At 36.4% G+C, this 17,612-nt stretch overlaps 1 protein-coding gene across 2 annotated transcripts in view; it reads left to right on the top strand.

Annotated features, from left to right (window-relative positions):
• The window catches only part of LOC122535923 (paramyosin-like), an 83,588-nt gene that overhangs the window by 29,652 nt on the left and 36,324 nt on the right, over nt 1-17,612 (top strand). The gene's annotated exons all lie outside the window — the stretch shown is intronic.

Below are 17,612 nucleotides of genomic sequence, written 5' to 3' on the forward strand. Positions count from 1 at the left end.
CAGACAAATACTGACAAATACTACATATAAAAATGCAAATGTCACAAACAGATAATGTCGTGGTTGAAAAAGAGAACACATTTTTAATTTAATCACTAAACTGAGGATCATTAAAAAGATGGAGGTCAAGATCATTGATAGACTACATTAGACACTTTGGATATAGAATCGAAGTTCTCAAGTATGATTTTTTTTATAAAGTTCGAGTCTAAAGAGAAAAGAATCTTTAAGAAATCTAAAAGGAGCTATAATAACGGAATACTTATTATTATATAATAATTTAAGTATTATAATAACAAGCATTATTATTACATAATAATATATACTATGTTATAATAATTAATTATAATTAATGTAATTTAAATCTATGCATGAAGCATCTCAAAATTTGTATTGAAATATGAACAAGTACAGTTTATTGTAGCGTTTAAAGATTCGCTAATTTATTCGCGCCAGTAACACTAAAATATACTGTAGAAATTCAGTTTCCTCGGTAAAGGAAACCTGTTTCTGTAACGTTTAAAAGCTGAACTAAAGCCCCATTAACGGAACAATTTCTCAATAAGGTTTATTCCGTGACATTATTTCCTCTTCTTTCCCCTTAATTCTTCGAACAGTTCTTTCCTCCCTCGCCGCCGAGGTTTCCCGAGTTAAACGAAGAGGATTTCTTGGAAGAGGCGAACATCAAAAGGTAGGTCAGCCTCGACCGCAGCCAACCCTCGCGGCTTCCCGCTTGTCATTCGCGCTCGCAATTCCGAAAATTCCAAAGCCCGGAACGAAAAGTTTCGTTCCCTCGTTCGCCGCGCGAAAGCCGAGCAAGGAACGAACTGGGCCGCGGAGTCGGCGTAAAACCACGCGACATATTTTAATCAAAGTGGCTCTGGCTTCTCGAGGCGAGGCGCGGCCCCTTTAATTTTTCTTTGCCCGCCCGCCGCCCAGATATTCGACATATTCGGATCGCGTCAGCCGTAAGAATGCCACCCTCCCGTCGAATAACTTTGTGCTCGAATATCGTGGTCGCTTTGACTTCTCTCGTTTCGCTCGCCTTTCCTTCGTTTCGTTTTATCAATTCCGTTTGCCCCAGGTATCCTACTTGCTTCTGTTGTAGTAGTAATCTCGAAAACGCTGTTGTGTTGAAGATCGTTGAAGTTTGAAGGGTGACCAGAAAATGACTGCATTCTCTTTTCATGAAAAACAGAAATTTTCTTGATTGGATTACCTTTAGCCATCTTTCGGGTAAGTTTATGACTCCGCGTTCAAAAGAAGTTCTCATCATTCTCGGCAGAAGAAAAATTCTAAGAATTGATAACGATTTGACAGCCTCGTCGGTAGTGAAACTTTGCAAACCAATTCTGACCACTGTCGTAATTTAAAGGCTTCTTCGCCGTATGATCTAACGTTAAATAATTTTTTGCACAGCGTTCTCTTTTTAAAAGTAGTACAGCAAAATATAGCACAGTAAAATATAATTACTCTTTAGGCAACTCAATATTACTGTTAAGATTGAGTTTTGTGTGGTTTGTAATAATTAAATGGAAAGTCCCAATGTTTTTGAGGTGTGCACAGTGAACTGACAATAAAATAAAAGACTATTGATAATTTAAACTGAAATGAATTTCCTGCATCACGAATGCGACTCGACATTATGAGAGAAGAGGTTAAATTGTATATCAATGTCGATTGACATTTTCAAAATATACACGAAATGTTCAGCCCAAAAATTGTTATAATAAAACGAGATTGATCGAATTTTGTGGACATTTTTCTGTAAAAAAAAGAAAAAATAAACAAACGTGTCCTACATTTTTCTTTATATATCTAAAGTGATAGAATAACAAAAAAAATTCGTAAAACTTGTCTTCTCACTTTATCGCGCGACACGCTTTCAGGACTGTCGATAATTGTATCGAAATCCCCAAGACTGACCACACTATTTATATTTTGCTGAAAATAAAATGAAAATAAAAAGAATAATCTTGCCCGTAGAAAATGGAGAGGAAAAGAGAATTATACGACACTTTGCTCCGCTCTGTCCGCTAAATTCCCCCTTTTTAAACGGGGAAAGCCGATTACTTGGCACTCGATTCCTGAAAACAACGGAAAGCTGATTACCAGCCTTATCGCGCGGGAATAACCCCCTCTGTTATTACATGAAATATGCTGTTCCAAAGCAAACGTTCGAAAACTCGACCCGCCACGTCGCGAAACATGACCCATAAAACTAGCCCACTAGGCAATGTTGGAAACGGGAGCAAGCGTTGAACAGCGCGCTATCATTTACCTAACGATTATTTACGTTATTGTATCTACGATTTTAGGTGTTGCAGCCAGCTTATCGCTCGCCGGTGTACCGGAGAAATCGGGCATTGTTTGAAACACGCCCGCTCGCCGGAATAATTTTCCACGTGTAATCCATTTCGCTGCTCCCTTCGAATACCTGCCGGGGCTACGTTGAGAACTTGTATATACCCGAGGTTTCCCGTGTTACAACTCGTCCGGCCGCGTTTCATGTCAATATCGAACGCCGGTATCGAGGATTTTTTCCGATTCAACGATAGATGATTATCAGTCGATCGCGTTTCGATCTCGGGGACTGCGTACAGTGGTGATCAATAAACGAAAAATAACTTACGGGGGCAGGACAGTGCGACGGGCTTGAAAATTACGTATACTTTGGAGGGTGAAAAAAAAAAAAAATTCACATTTGATTGACATGAGCTATAAAAAGCAACATTAAAAGAGAAAAAAAGAGGGCTCTTTTTTAACAGCATTTTTTTTTACATTGCCTATCGGTGTGCATGATTACAGCTGAACAGGATTAGCTGCAACAGGAAAGGCGGAAAAAGTTCGAAAGTAAACAATATTCTCTAAGGATTGACGATCCAACATTATCATTTCTGTGAAAATTATGAAAATAGCAGCTATCGTTTTGCAGTTTTTGATGTATCGAATTTATGCCAAAAATTTCTACGTTTTTTTGTTTATATCTTTCGAAATTGTCAAAAGTTAAAAAATGTCCAATCCCTAGTAAAGCACGAAATTTCATAGTAATCGGTTGGTGAGATTCCGAGATATCTTGCACACCGTTTCTAAAAATCTAGTTTCGAGGAAAACGCGTCAAAAGATTCAAAACATCATTTTTCATATGTATCCTTTACTTACTTCTTTTACTTATATATCGCGGCTCACAGTTCTTGCAATTCACAATTAAATTGAATCCAAGTTCCCTAATATTCGATTCACCAAAAGTAATATTTGAATCACATGATTTACACTTTGTAGTACTGCTTAAAGTAGTTATAAACAATGATACAAATTCAATTATTCAGTATTTACGCAGCGGATTTATTATTATACCCCAAAATAAATCGTTTCAAAGGCTAGAATCTTTTGTATCTTATTTCTAAGTCTTCAAACTACTATTTGAAACAAGAAATCGATTTTTTGAAAATTTCCTGACCTCTTAAAACTGTCAACTTAACTTCCTTAGTCGCCCAACGTTAGAATATAATTCTCCAAAATTAACCCCCCCGTTCTGTGTAACAACACGATTGAAGAAAAAAAATCATTCACAGAAATAAGAATAAACAGATGTTGCATTTCCGTGTCATTCTTTCCAGTCGTAAAAAAAAATAAACAGAACTTTCCTGATGGCATGTTGGAACATAATTCTTCCTCAGTCCAACAATACTCCTCCGACATAATGACACACCACTTACCAATTATCATATTTCAATCTTCAACCTTCCATTTTTAAAAAGAAAAAAACAAAAAAAAAAAACATCGTGTCGCTGCTGCGCACCCCCGACGTATTCGCAGAGGAAAATCCCAAGCGAAAGAAGCGTCCCACCCCTCTGTAGCAACGCGACATTCCAGCAGCGGCGGCTTATGAATTATTTAATCAAGCCCGAAGTAAACGGAAAGAAAATACTTGCGCCATTAACCGGCGCGAGAGGCAGAGGACGGGTTTAAAAGGGAAGAAGCGTCGAAGCCAGCGAGGATGGGGTGGAGTGGGTGGCAAGAAGGGGTGGTAGACGGTTCTTTCAGCGCTCGGGCGGAAGAGGAAACGGGGGAGGCTAGGTCAGGGTGGCTCCGGGCGGTAATAAGAACGACGGCATAGTTTTAACTTCTCTTTTATGCCGGCGTTCTCCGTGGCGCTCGAGCTTTGTGCGAATGAAGGCACAAATTGGCCGGGTTCGGAGCCGCCTGGGAGACATTGAGACAACACAACACTCTCTTTCTCGTTCTCTCTCACGCTTTCAGCCCAGGAAAGAACACTCTCCCAGTTGTTTCGCGAAGCGACCATGTTCCTCGAGACGTTGTTTCTGTATCCTCGTTGCGAGCGTTGTTGCCTTGTTCTTTTACTTCTTTATTTTTCTTTTTTCTTTTTTTTTTTTTTTCTCAGAGGCACGGCGCGTCGTTGAAAGCCTCCTAAGGGCAGTCATGCTCCTTTTGAATTTCTATGGTTGTGTTGGAGAGGTGAACGGTGTTAAAGATAGTTGCCATCTACGATGAGTCGCGGGCAATGCAATATTTGGAAAGAAAGATGGAACTTTTATGGAACGAATTGTGTTTGAAATGCATAGGAATTTGTTTTACGAGAACGTTTTTCAAAGAAGTTCCCAAGGGCAACTTATTTCTTTCCATAAAAATTCCACACACACGCGCGCGCGCGCGGAGACGGGATATTTCCTTAAATACAGGTTCGAATAGAATTTTTTGTGAAAATAAAAGGTAACTCTCCCAGGTTTCGTTCCCTGCAGCATATCGCGCATCCTCTTTGATGCAAACGTAAAAAATGGTCCGGCCATTATTGCTATCGTAAACCTAAAAAGGAAAGAAAACTTGATTAATATTGGATTTTTGAGTTATAAGAGATCTCAAAGTTGCGTATAATACAAGAAGACACGTAAAATATCCAAAGTGTCATGCTTTATATATGATATCTCATACGTGTCTCTGTTCCTTTCATTTTTTTTTCCAAAATTCGCATAAAAATCCGTAGTCTAATTACAACGAAACGTCAGTGCAATAAAGTACAATATAGGGTGTTTAAGAAACTTCACGATCGTACATAAGTACTCGTCGAAATAATATATAATTTTTTTATGAAATAATACAATTTCATAACGAAACACAATTTAAAAGAGAACTGACTGAAAAACTTCATCGTCTTGTCTACAATTTCATTTCAATTCTGCTCTTGTCCATTGTGCTCGTCGCATACTAACTTAATTAAAAATAACCAAAATAACCACCGACGAGCGTTCTCAGAATGAAGCGAGACACTCGAAGGATTAATAAGTACGCATATAATACAAAATTTTTAATTAGTACACGTGGCCTCTTACGCGTGGAATAAGAAGTCTCTACGATTCCGCAGAGACTAAAGGCCATATAAATAGTTAGAGAGCGGCTCTGAGAACGGCTAAACTGGAAAGCAAGGCGAACGATAACGGGAAGAGGATGCGATACGAAAACGGGACGCAAGCGGGAGGGCAAGAGAAATGTCACACAAGATGATGGAAAAGGGCTAGGCCTCGAGTAAAAGTAATGGATCGTAGCGGCGTGTGTACGTACGTATGGTACGGCGTGGCTCTCCGAGAGATGCACTATCGAATGTTTTATTCATAAGCGTAGAACAAAGCCTGCCTGTTTATCCTGAGGACATCTCGGTGTGTACGCAACGCCGCAACGCTTCCCAGAGACCACGGGTTGCACATACGCGTCCTCTAAACGCGGTTGCATCGAACATTATGACTTGCTGCTACTCCCTGTCCTTCCTTCGGCTGACAATAGTCCCTCTGGTGGGAATTCGCGCACGACAGATAGAACTGTGCTGGTATTGCGCCAGGTGTGTCTGTGAAGCAATGAGACAGATTTTGGTTCTCGAGAATCCGCAATCCCATTTCGTGTGTCAATGTCCCTGTTTGAGACGAGAACCTACAAGACAGTAGGACTCATAATTTCGTATCATGTTTTTCCATGTTCTCTTTAAATAACATAAAACGTGAATGTCTTCAAATAAAAGATAAGAAGGAATGCTAATATTAGCTACTTAAATCATATTTAAGTGTTTAGTGTTACGTTCGCTATAGCATTTATTATATATAGTTGTTAAGATGTGATTCTGAGCACTCGGACAAAATGTGACTGATAAAAATTTGGACATCACAGTTAGTTTAAATATAAATTACCTGTGTTTTTTTTTTTTTTTTGTAGGTCGATAAAATTTTTACTGTCCTCGAATGTGTTATATTTAAGGAAAAGCTAAATACCAAAATTATTTAAAACATAGGAATATATTTAAGGAAAAGGAATATTAACAATTAAATAATAAAGCTTTCTCAAATCTAACTAAAAATCATATTCGTATCAAACACTTGCGTCTCTGTATAACAATTCTCGAAAACAGAACAGAACAGATCTCGCAATCAGTGGCAGGGATCATTCATTAAAATATGATATTCTGAGCACTCGGACAAAATGTGACTGATAAAAATTTGGACATCACAGTTAGTTTAAATGTAAATTACCTGTGTTTTTTTTTTTTTTTTTTTTTTTGTAGGTCGATAAAATTTTTACTGTCCTCGAATGTGTTATATATAAGGAAAAGCCAAATACCAAAATTATTTATTTTTTATTATTATATATATAATCCTTGCCTAGGCGGCTTAGGATGGCTTCCAGTTTACAATGAGTTTACATCTTTCTTATTTTCTACTTCTATAGCTAGTCTTCAGGGTCTACAATACCAAAATTATTTAAACGTAGGAATATATTTAAGCAAAAGGAATATTTAACAGATAATAAAGCCTTCTGAAATCTAAAAATCATATTTGTATCATATCAACACTTGCGTCTGTGTATGTGTATGATATAATAATTCTCGAAAACGGAACAGAACCAATCTCGCCAGTCAGTGGCAAGAGAACGAGCCAACGCAGAACGTTTCGGCTCGGCCGAAATTTCGAAGGAACGCCGGACGTCAAACGAGCAAGTCGTACCGTTTCCAGCGAAATTACCCTAATAAAAATGTTACGCCGCCTCCGCGTTTTTTCGCGTGGGAGTCAACCAACTGTCGGCCGAGAAAAAAAAAAAAAAAGAAGAAGAGGCCCCTGGTAGCCCCGACGATCGCACTGGCTTGATAACCGTGAACGCGGTAGCCCGGCCACAGTAGTATCTTTGTCATTTATATCTCTACGGGTGCACCCTGCCACTGGATGACGATCAAAAGGGACCACGTTCCCTCCTCCTTCCTTCTCTTTCGTTTGCTTCCCTTGCGACTTCGTTCGGTCTGTTTGTCTCTGTTTGATCGCGTAGCGCGACAGTCCCATTTTTGGGACGGAGATACAGAGATTCAGAGTGAATTCTTAGAATCGTGACCGCGGCCACTGCGTCAGACATATTTCGGTGGTTTCGTGCTTCAACTTGGGCCTGAACCACGATGGACTGGGTGGAAATTAGATATTAACGGAGAGCTTAAGCGTAGCGAAGAAGCGAAATGTTTCAAAGACGGATATTTCTGGAAATTTTGACCGAGGCATTGTATAATAAAAATAATAGAAGCATTATTAGGTAACATCCACATTCCGAAGTGTTAGGCAAAGCAAGTATAGCAAAAATTCAGCTATGTGTCAAAAGTGACCCGGTGTTGGCTCACCGCGTCGCTCATTTAAGTCGACTATCCGAGAGTTAATGGAAGAAAGAGGTAGCCACGAAATTGTTCGTACACTTGGCGCAAAATTGTTATAATTTTATTGGAGAAAAAATCGTAGATCGTCATTTTGAAGCTTTCGCTTCCAAGTTCCTTCTTTTTAAAGATGTAGCAAACGGGGAAATAAGGGTATTTTTTGCTCTTAATCTCTTGCGCTGGAATGACGTGCCACTCACGTCAAGATTTTTTTATCCGAAATTGCAACATTTGCTCAGTTTTAAGTATATTTAAATATAACCCATAAAGTATATTTAACCCAGGCAAAACAATTTTTTGTTTGAAATTGCAACATTTACTCAGTTTCAAGTATATTTAAATATAACCCATAAAGTATGTTTAACCTAGGCAAAACAATTTTTTGTCCAAAATTGCAACATTTGCTCAGTTTCAAGTATATTTAAATATAACCCATAAAGTATGTTTAACCCAAGCAAAACAATTTTTTGTCCGAAATTGCAACATTTGCTCAGTTTCAACTATATTTAAATATAACCCATAAAGTATATTTAACCCAGGCAAAACAATTTTTTGTTTGAAATTGCAACATTTGCTCAGTTTCAAGTATATTTAAATATAACCCATAAAGTATGTTTAACCCAGGCAAAATAATTTTTTGTCCAAAATTACATTTGCTCAGTTTCAACTATATTTAAATATAACCCATAAAGTATATTTAACCCAGGCAAAATAATTTTTTGTCCAAAATTACATTTGCTCAGTTTCAAGTATATTTAAACCTAACCCATAAAGTATATTTAACTCAGGAAAAACAATTTTTTGTCTGAAATTGCAACATTTGCTCAGTTTCAACTATATTTAAACCTAACCCATAAAGTATATTTAACCCAGGCAAAACAAATGATAAGTTCATTACTTCTTAATAATTTCTATCCAGTGATATCGTACCGACAAGTTCAAAACAAAAAAAAAAAAAAAGAAGGAAAGCGACGAAATTATCGTATACGGTTCGGTCACTCGTTACGGTCCGCGAACCAGTTGCCAGGCGCAAGATCGTTAAACATCGAAATCAAATAAGTTTATAAGACCGAAATGTAAGAAATGAGAAATATTTCATTGAATTATAAAGCGAGTTCAATCAACCGCCTCTTCCAATCTTAACTCACAAAGCGACAAAAATTACGATCGTCGTCGGTTTCCGGTTGGCTAATAAATTCGAACGTGGAAAGGATTGATAAGGAACAAGCCGGCTGCTTGCCTGGCTGCTCGTGAGCAAACTTGGCCCTCCCTTTTGACCTCGTTAATTGTCATATCGCATCTCGAAGCTGGATGCTACGAGCGCCGTGGCGAACGGAACGATACCGACGCGGCGTGTGGGTGGATCGCGATGATTTACGAGAAGCGTCGTACCGGGGCTCGGGCTGGACTCTAGAGACGCTTTGCTGATAGCGTCAGTGCCACATAAGTCATCCAGACTATACCTACGGTTCTCTCCTTGTCCCCCTCCTGTTTCTTTCTTTCTCTCGTTGTTTCCTTTTCTTCTTTTCTCTCTCCCCTTCTCTCTCACTCTTCTCCGCCAGGAAAGTCTTTCTCCTAAAGTCCTCTCTTCCTACTTTTCCCGCTGATTTCTAGGCTAGGTTCTCTTTGTCCGGCGAAGTGGACCCCCACGGTAAACGGTCTGCTCTTAATCTTCTCCGGCCGTCCATTATCGGAGCCCCAATTATAACGCGTACGATACGAGCGGGGAATTATAATTGCTTTCTGTGTCGCATCGCTCCTGGAGCTGGATCCTCGCGTGTCTCCCGCGATGAATCGCGCGCGTTCGAGGGTTCCGGGATAATTGACAAATATTAATGTTCCTCCTCGATAGTTGCCATAGAGAAAACGCGAAGTAAGAGGAAACAAGAGGTGGAAAGATCAAGGGAAATGCTACGGTTTCGTGGTTCTGGATTGAATTATTTTGATAAAGCAGCTTGTATTGTATGATAATTAACGAGTTTGCGTCGCTGGTAATTTATTCGGTGAAATGTCTGAAAGTTGTTAAATTTATTCTAGTAAAATGTAGTGTTTCAAACAGTAATTAAAGTACAAAACTTATATCAAAATAATTTAATACGAACGATAAGAAAATCAGATTGTAGTACAGTACAGATTGTAAGGTTTTGTTTATATTATTTTATGAATATAACTTTAATTTAAAAACGCTCTGTTATTAGTAAATTTTTACGAAAAATTATAAATTGGCCACTTCGTTCACTGGCAGTTTTCGAGAGTCAAGGAGCCGACTGTCCTGTCTCCTTTCGTCGTATGAAACTTAAATATTAAATTTTAATACTCCGAAACTATGAAATGTCATTTACAGCAACTCGTAAATATATTCAGATATTTGCAAAAATAATTGAGTTATGTGCGTTGTATAAATCATTTTTTTTTCAGTCACAATTAATAATTTCTTAAATAAAATTGAGAATCTATTATACATAGAAGTTCTAAGCATGTTATAAAAAATACACAGAAGTCATAAGCAGATATTGTAAAAGTATTTAAACAAGTTATATAGTAATTAAATGTTCAGATACTTTCGTGGGCTACCATCAGCCACTATACTTGAACTACTGCGAAATATATTTAACATTAAAAACACTTTCCATCTAACTTTAATTTAAAATGTTTCAGTGCATAAATTAGTTAAAAGAGATCACAAATGAACATTACGACAGCTCTATCTCAAGAATTTTTCAATTTTCGAAAGATAATTCTTATATACTTTGAGATTTGTTAGTTGAATCGTGTAGAGATAATTACTTCAATTAGAAACGTGATGCTCTGGTTATCCTTATCTCATCGACGATCGTTTTATCGATACACGATTTTATCGACATCAAATTCACAGCATTTATTCACCGACACCCTAACATTAGTAATAATGTGAAAACATTAGAACATCACTTATATATGTATATAATAACAATGATAATTAATCGTGTTTAATAATGTTTTTACTAAAATTTTGTAAAGTTTAGTTCACATACTAACTTGAAATAAAAATTAAAGTGGTATTGATTTATACAATTTATGCCATGCGATCTACAATTTACATTATTACAACAGTTTTGTTCACACTTATAATTAAATAAACTAATTTAACAATATCTTATGATTTACTGTACTATTTTCATCTAGATTCTATTTTCATATTTTACACAAGAAAATGGATCGACAAACAAAGATAATATATAGCGATAACTGTGTATCGATAAAACGATCGTCGATGAGGTGACAATCTTCGACGTTTTAGAGAAAAGTGATATTTCACACGTGTACAAAAAACTAACTATATAAAATCGCTATGGATCGATGAATAATCTTGATACGCTATCGCCCGTCGCTCGATCTCGATTCTGATCCACTGATTTTCTCCGTGAAACGATGGCTACCCGGCTATCGGCGAACCACAAAATTCTGAGCTCGCGAAACGAGAGCCGAGGGACTGATAGGCGTGAAAGTATACTCGACCTCTTGGCTGCCGTCTCACGACACGAATTGCCTATCCCCTCGGCCGTGTCAGCCAGCGTTTCGCGCTTTACCACGGCGAAATTAGTTCCTGGATTTACGCCCGCGACGCGCAGGAATTTTCTGGCTTTATGCGCTACTCCACTACGATCGGCTCGTAATTAACGCGCAGACCGAGAGCGCGTGGTTTTTGGCTCGGGTTGCAGTTGATGTGTCGAGGGTACGAAGCGTGTGAGAAGCAAGGAAGCATCTGCGGCATCTGCCTTGCGGGAAGTGTCTAGAACTCGCGAAAACATTGCATATGACAGTGGTGGTTGAACGTTTCGTTTTATTTTGAAAATGCGCGCCGCTGTGTTTAATTGTTTCGCGCCGATCGACGAAGACGCCAGTAAATGCGTTTGTTGTAAGATTGAGTTAAATTGCAACAAAATGACAAGTCTTTTCCTTTTGGTAACTTTCTTTGAAATGATTTAAATCGTATTCCATTTGATTTAATTGAAGGTGAGTCAGAATTAGTTTTCAGGATTTAATTTAGAATATTGTAGAAGATTATTTATTTATACTTTTTTATCAGAATATATAAATTTATTATTTATAAGAATAATTTTATTGATAATTTTTTATGGTTTTAATTATTGAAATATTATATTTAATTTATTTTTTATAGTAAATTTATTTATATTAGTAATAATTCGTGGTGTTTGTAGCTCGAATTCGATATGATTATTTAATATATATATATATGTTGAGTAGAATTATTAATTTTAATTTTATATTATTTAATTTATTTATATTTAATTAAAGAATGAAATATATTAATTTATTTTTAATAATTTTTAATATTATATATGTATATTAATAATATTTTTCAAAAAACAGTTTAAAAAAAATAATTTTGGAAATTATAGATAATTTTGAAAAATTTTTTTTGATTTATAGTTATATAGTTTGTTTAAAACATTAATTTTTGTGGTATCTATGGTATTTACAGAACTTGGCAATTTATTCTTTTGAAAATTATTCCATTAAAAGTTCAAAATGTGGAGGAATTAATTTATTTTTAATAATTTTTAATATTATATATGTATATTAATAATATTTTTCGAAAAATAGTTGAAAAAAAATAATTTTGGGAATTATAGATAATTTTGAAAAATTTTTTTTGATTTATAGTTATATAGTTTATTTAAAACATTAATTTTTGTGGTATCTATGGTATTTACAGAACTTGGCGGTTTATTCTTTTGAAAATTATTCCATTAAAAGTTCAAAATGTGGAGGAAAGAACTTGAATTGTCGTCAGTTCATAAAAAGAAGTAAAAAATCAAACATTTGCAAAATTAAAATGATTAGAGAATTTAATTCAGTTGTTGCATTACATCAGATTTCTCCGAGCCATTCCCATTATTTTCTTTGTTTCGTTTTGTTGAAATATTCTGAAATTGGCTAAAATTACAAATACGTATAATTTTCTTATCAAAATTTTACAATAAACAGCAAAAGCGAATTTTCTTCTACATGACGAATATCCGAAATTCCACCTTTTAAAGTTAAGATAAAGGAAAAGAGAAAAAGAATTAATGTTACATTAATCTAAAAAAATCACCAGATGCCAGAAATCGAGGACTAATTTTTGTTAATATTGTTAATAATTTCGTTTTACCTCTGCAACAGTCAAATCACCTTTGCTCTTTAATTTTAATCTTCAATATTAATTAACGAAGATGGATATACTGGACTACACTTCGAATTTTTGAAACTCAATATCGTTAGCGGCAAGTAGACTGATGTAAATCGGCTCTACGTTACACACGTAGAAGAACTGGTGAATCGTAATAATTAAACACACGTGAGTGATCTCCAGCGAGAGAACTTTCTCCCTCCGTAAATTTCGTTGGGTATTCATTGATTTGCCTGTGTTATTTACATTTACAAGTATCGTAATTAATAGGAGAATGTTAGGACTGAAATTGCAGCCTGTCACGGAACATGTTACGGAGAAATACGAGATACATTTTTGCGAGGAAAGTTCGATTTTCGCGTATCTTTGTACAAAGAGAACATGTGTTTAAACTCGACCTAATATTTGTTACCAGCTATCCTCACTTCGGCTGTCTCATTTTTCATTTCATGATCGAAAACTGCTCACTTTATTCTGAATTTGCTCGAATTCGAATATATCATTAATACATTGTTCCTTTTTTTCTTTGTAATGTCCTCCCACATAATAAATACGTTGAGCTCTGAATTCAATATCAGATCATAACTTATAAATCGAGGAATAATTCTAAAAAAGAATGTCATTGTCAAAAGGCATCATTTGTCTAGTTCTCGTGGCATTAACGAGTCTAACCGATGATTCAGTTTTAACTTTTTCAGTCAATGTGCAACGTGCAATTCCACTGAAACGCGATTCTTACCTAATTTGTGTGTTTCTTTGTTCCACAATATTTACCTATTACATATTATACCGAAATATGACTACATCGACATAACGTCGCTTCAGTGACATCATACAGTTTCCATTGCGATAGCAGAGTAAATAAAAACCCAACTTGAAGATGCCGACCATTTCACCGATTCGATCTCTGTTCTATACTTCTTCGATTCAATTTTTTACACTTTAGTCATCATCGTCATACATTAGTTACCGGCGTTGAGAACGCCAGGTGAAAGAAACGTGAGCCGTGACAGTGGACACAGCGGGCCGAAGAACGAAACGAAACGTAGTGTTTGAGGAGTCAGGTGTATCGCAAAGAGGTTAAATAAAGCATGGCCGCCATGGTTCGCAGTGTGTCCCAATTAAGAGCGATTTTCTCCGTTTCCTTTCCGGTATTAGTGTCACGGTGAGCGCGCAATCTCGGAATCTATGGGTATTGTGTGCCGGCCGCGGCCGTCCACTTTACAATCCGCCACGCCATGAATATTACATGGCTTCTTACCCGGTGGAAAGATAATTGTCAAGAGCTCTAAATACGGCCGGCCGTGGCCGGGTGGACAGAAAATGCATAATACATAACGAGCGACGAGAAAACGAAAATTTACGACGCGCATGGCCAACGCGTTTCTGCCGCGCGCTAATCTACTGGGTGACTCGCCGCGTCGGGCTGAATTAATTCGTTTGCGCGGCGAACAGTCGCGGTGAAAACCGTGGTCACGTGGCCCGCGATCCGATTCGCTGCGTCCCGCTGCCGTGTAATTTTTCGCGATTAATGCGAATTCCTGCGCGATTCGCCTTCGCGCGTCGCGCGTCGAGCGTGTCCCTCGTCCGGCTGCCTTTCTCTACCTAGCCTAACTTGACTCGTGGCAACGTGGCACGAGGTTCATTTTGCAAGTTTCTCTGTTAAAAATTGCTCCACAGACTTGTCAACCGATCATAAACCTCGATAAATCGAACAATCCTCCGCGTTTTACGTAGACAGAACTCGGATAGACTCGTACAATTTTGCAAGAGTTTACTTTTGAAATTTTGGAAAGTTTTACGAACTTTTTGCTAAAATGCGAGGAAATTTATTAATATTGATAATTTATGAACTTTTTACTAAAATGCAAGAGAATTTATTAATATTGATAATTTATAAGTAATATAGTATATTACTAGTATATACTAATATAGTATAATAGTAATATTAGCTTAACTGTTGTTACATTGGTTATATTACGGTTATATTGGTTGTATGATAAACGTTCCAGGGCAAAATCAAAAAACTGTCATACATTAGAAAATTATAACATTTGAAAGCCTTTGAATAATTCACGAGGGATCATTTCCAATTTATCATGTAAAACGCTACATGTCATTGGACTATGTAAGATTGAACTTAACAAACGTCGAATACTTACTTAACCTCTTGCGCTGGCAACTGGGTTGCGGACCATAACGAGTGACCTAACCGTATACAATATCATCGCTTCCTTTTTCCTTTGAACGTCATTCCAGCGCAGGACGAGAGATGTCAATCCCTAAAATAGCAATAGCAACGCGGTACATTACACTGCTTTGCTGAAACAAGGACACCCGCCTAATTATTTCTAAAATTACTGACCTATTTTTCGAACTGGCTACCCCGTCCGTGTTATCACGTTATCGCGGTTAAAAGGAAAATGCGATTTGCAAGGGATTGAATGGGTAGCTGGCGCATATAAATAAATCTCAGCGTATGTATACGTGAGAGAGTGCATTAGAGTCGGCGCTCGGGATTCGCGTAAACGATACGATCTTCGCGGCCGGCCAGATACGGCTATCCTTCCACACGACCATGCTTTTTGCATTCGTTGCGCACACGCGTGCGTCCCTCGCTCTGCCGGACACCCTGTAACAGGTATACGCCTGTGATTTATAAGCAGTTTATGATGCCTGCTCGTGCGGCAGTGTCCACCACTTTCCGGCTACCAATCGTTCTCTTTTTCAATAGAGAGAGAGAGAGAGCGCGCGCGAGAGAGAGAGAGAGCCCCGGTCGTTTTCTTACATCGAAATGCTGAACACGGTCCAGCCTTGCGGGCACGATCCATTTCCCAGGCATAAATCAATCGTCGACGGACTCTGGAGTCGTTACGACGTTTTCGAGGATAACTATTATTTATATCGACGGGATCGAATAACCTGTAATTAACTGCAGGTTACGTTCTATCGATCGCCACCCCGGTTCCCCGATTTTTGATTAGAATCCAAAATTCAATTCGACTAACTTTGACCATGGTCGGATTCACCTTGATTCAGAATTGGTTTGGTTGGGTCTTTTAACAACCGATCGTAAATATTAATATAGATATAGATTAATATGTTGTATATTTTTGATACTGTGCAACATTGTATTTCATTTAAATTATTGTCACTAGATGGCAATGTTTATTAAATTTGAAGAAAACGACATTACTTATTATAACGACCCTTATAATATGTTCTTTTGTATGATATTTTTAATAGGTGTGTGCCTACTTAGATTTAGAATATATTGAACGTGGGTGATAAAGCAGAGAATGGTAGATGTACCACAATCGATTAACATCAATAATGAATATGCGAACAAAGCAGTAGGATACAGTTGATAAAATTGAGATTATATTTAATAGATATGTTAGATGATATTAGATTATATTAATATTATATTAATTATTATATTAATCATAATATTAGATTATATTAACAGATATATTAATAGATTAGCATCAATAATGAATATGCGAACAAACTAGTAGGATACAGTTGATAAAATTGAGATTATATTTAATATATATGTTAGATGATATTAGATTATATTAATACATATATTAATATTATATTAATTATTATATCAATTATAATATTAGCTTATATTAACAGATATATTAATAGATTAGAATATGCAAACAAAGCAGTGGGATACAGTTGATAAAATTGAGATTATATTTAATAGATACGTTAGATAATATTAGATTATATTCGATAGATATATGTGATGTATTAGATAATATTTGATACAATCAACAGATTAAACAACTAGGTGCAACTAGACTGCAGATTTCTATGCAGTTTTTATATTTTTATAAATAATTATTATAATAAATATTCTACTGTGTATTTTTGCATGTTCTACATAGTGTGTATATTTTTGTAACACGATAGAATCAAGAACTATATAAATAAAGTGGTGTAGTAATCTTAGAAACATAATTAGATCAAACCATAAAATTATTCTAAATTCTAGGTTCTAGATTCTAAACTCCGGATTCTTAAATATATTAGATTCTAAGATTCTAGAATTTAGTATACATTTTATTACACCAATATCATTTAACTTCTTAATTTAAGTTTTGAATTGTATTAAAATTCCTATGTGTATATTAAAATAACAATTAGCGACGTGACTCTTAAGATTTTATGATTTTCGTTAAATTGCAATTAAAATGTTCTCACAAAGTATTCTACTCAGAATTGAAAAATTAAACACGAAGAAAACAAGTGTAGCACCGCATGTAGTGGAACGATGATGATTCTCATTGCTAATTCAGTTCATGTTCTTGCGCTGGACGATTGTCACCGTGTACTTTAATCAGATAATACTCTCGTGACCCTTGCAACTGAATCATAATTCTATGATAATTTAGAAATGCAGGTGGACTCGGCGTGACCAAGAGCGTCCTGTTTAAAATAGACTGAAGCGGAACAACCCTTGGTGAACTGGCAGGTGTAAGAATTATGTAAAGAGTAGCTGGAGCGCGCTGTAAATTAATCATCATTTAATAACATGCGTGTAACAGAGTGAACTCATGAAAGGACATTTTAGAAAATGCAAATTTAATTTAATTATTGCTTATTAACAATAAGTAGTAGTGTTTGATATTGGAAAATAATCTTTATCACTACTGTTTATGATACAACATATAACCCAAATGAGTGGAAAACGTATTGAAAAGTATGGTAAAAATATCAAGAAAATTACTC

Source organism: Frieseomelitta varia, unplaced genomic scaffold (genome assembly GCF_011392965.1).
Source record: "Frieseomelitta varia isolate USP_RPSP 00005682 unplaced genomic scaffold, Fvar_1.2 scaffold_788, whole genome shotgun sequence".
Classification (NCBI taxonomy): domain Eukaryota; kingdom Metazoa; phylum Arthropoda; class Insecta; order Hymenoptera; family Apidae; genus Frieseomelitta; species Frieseomelitta varia.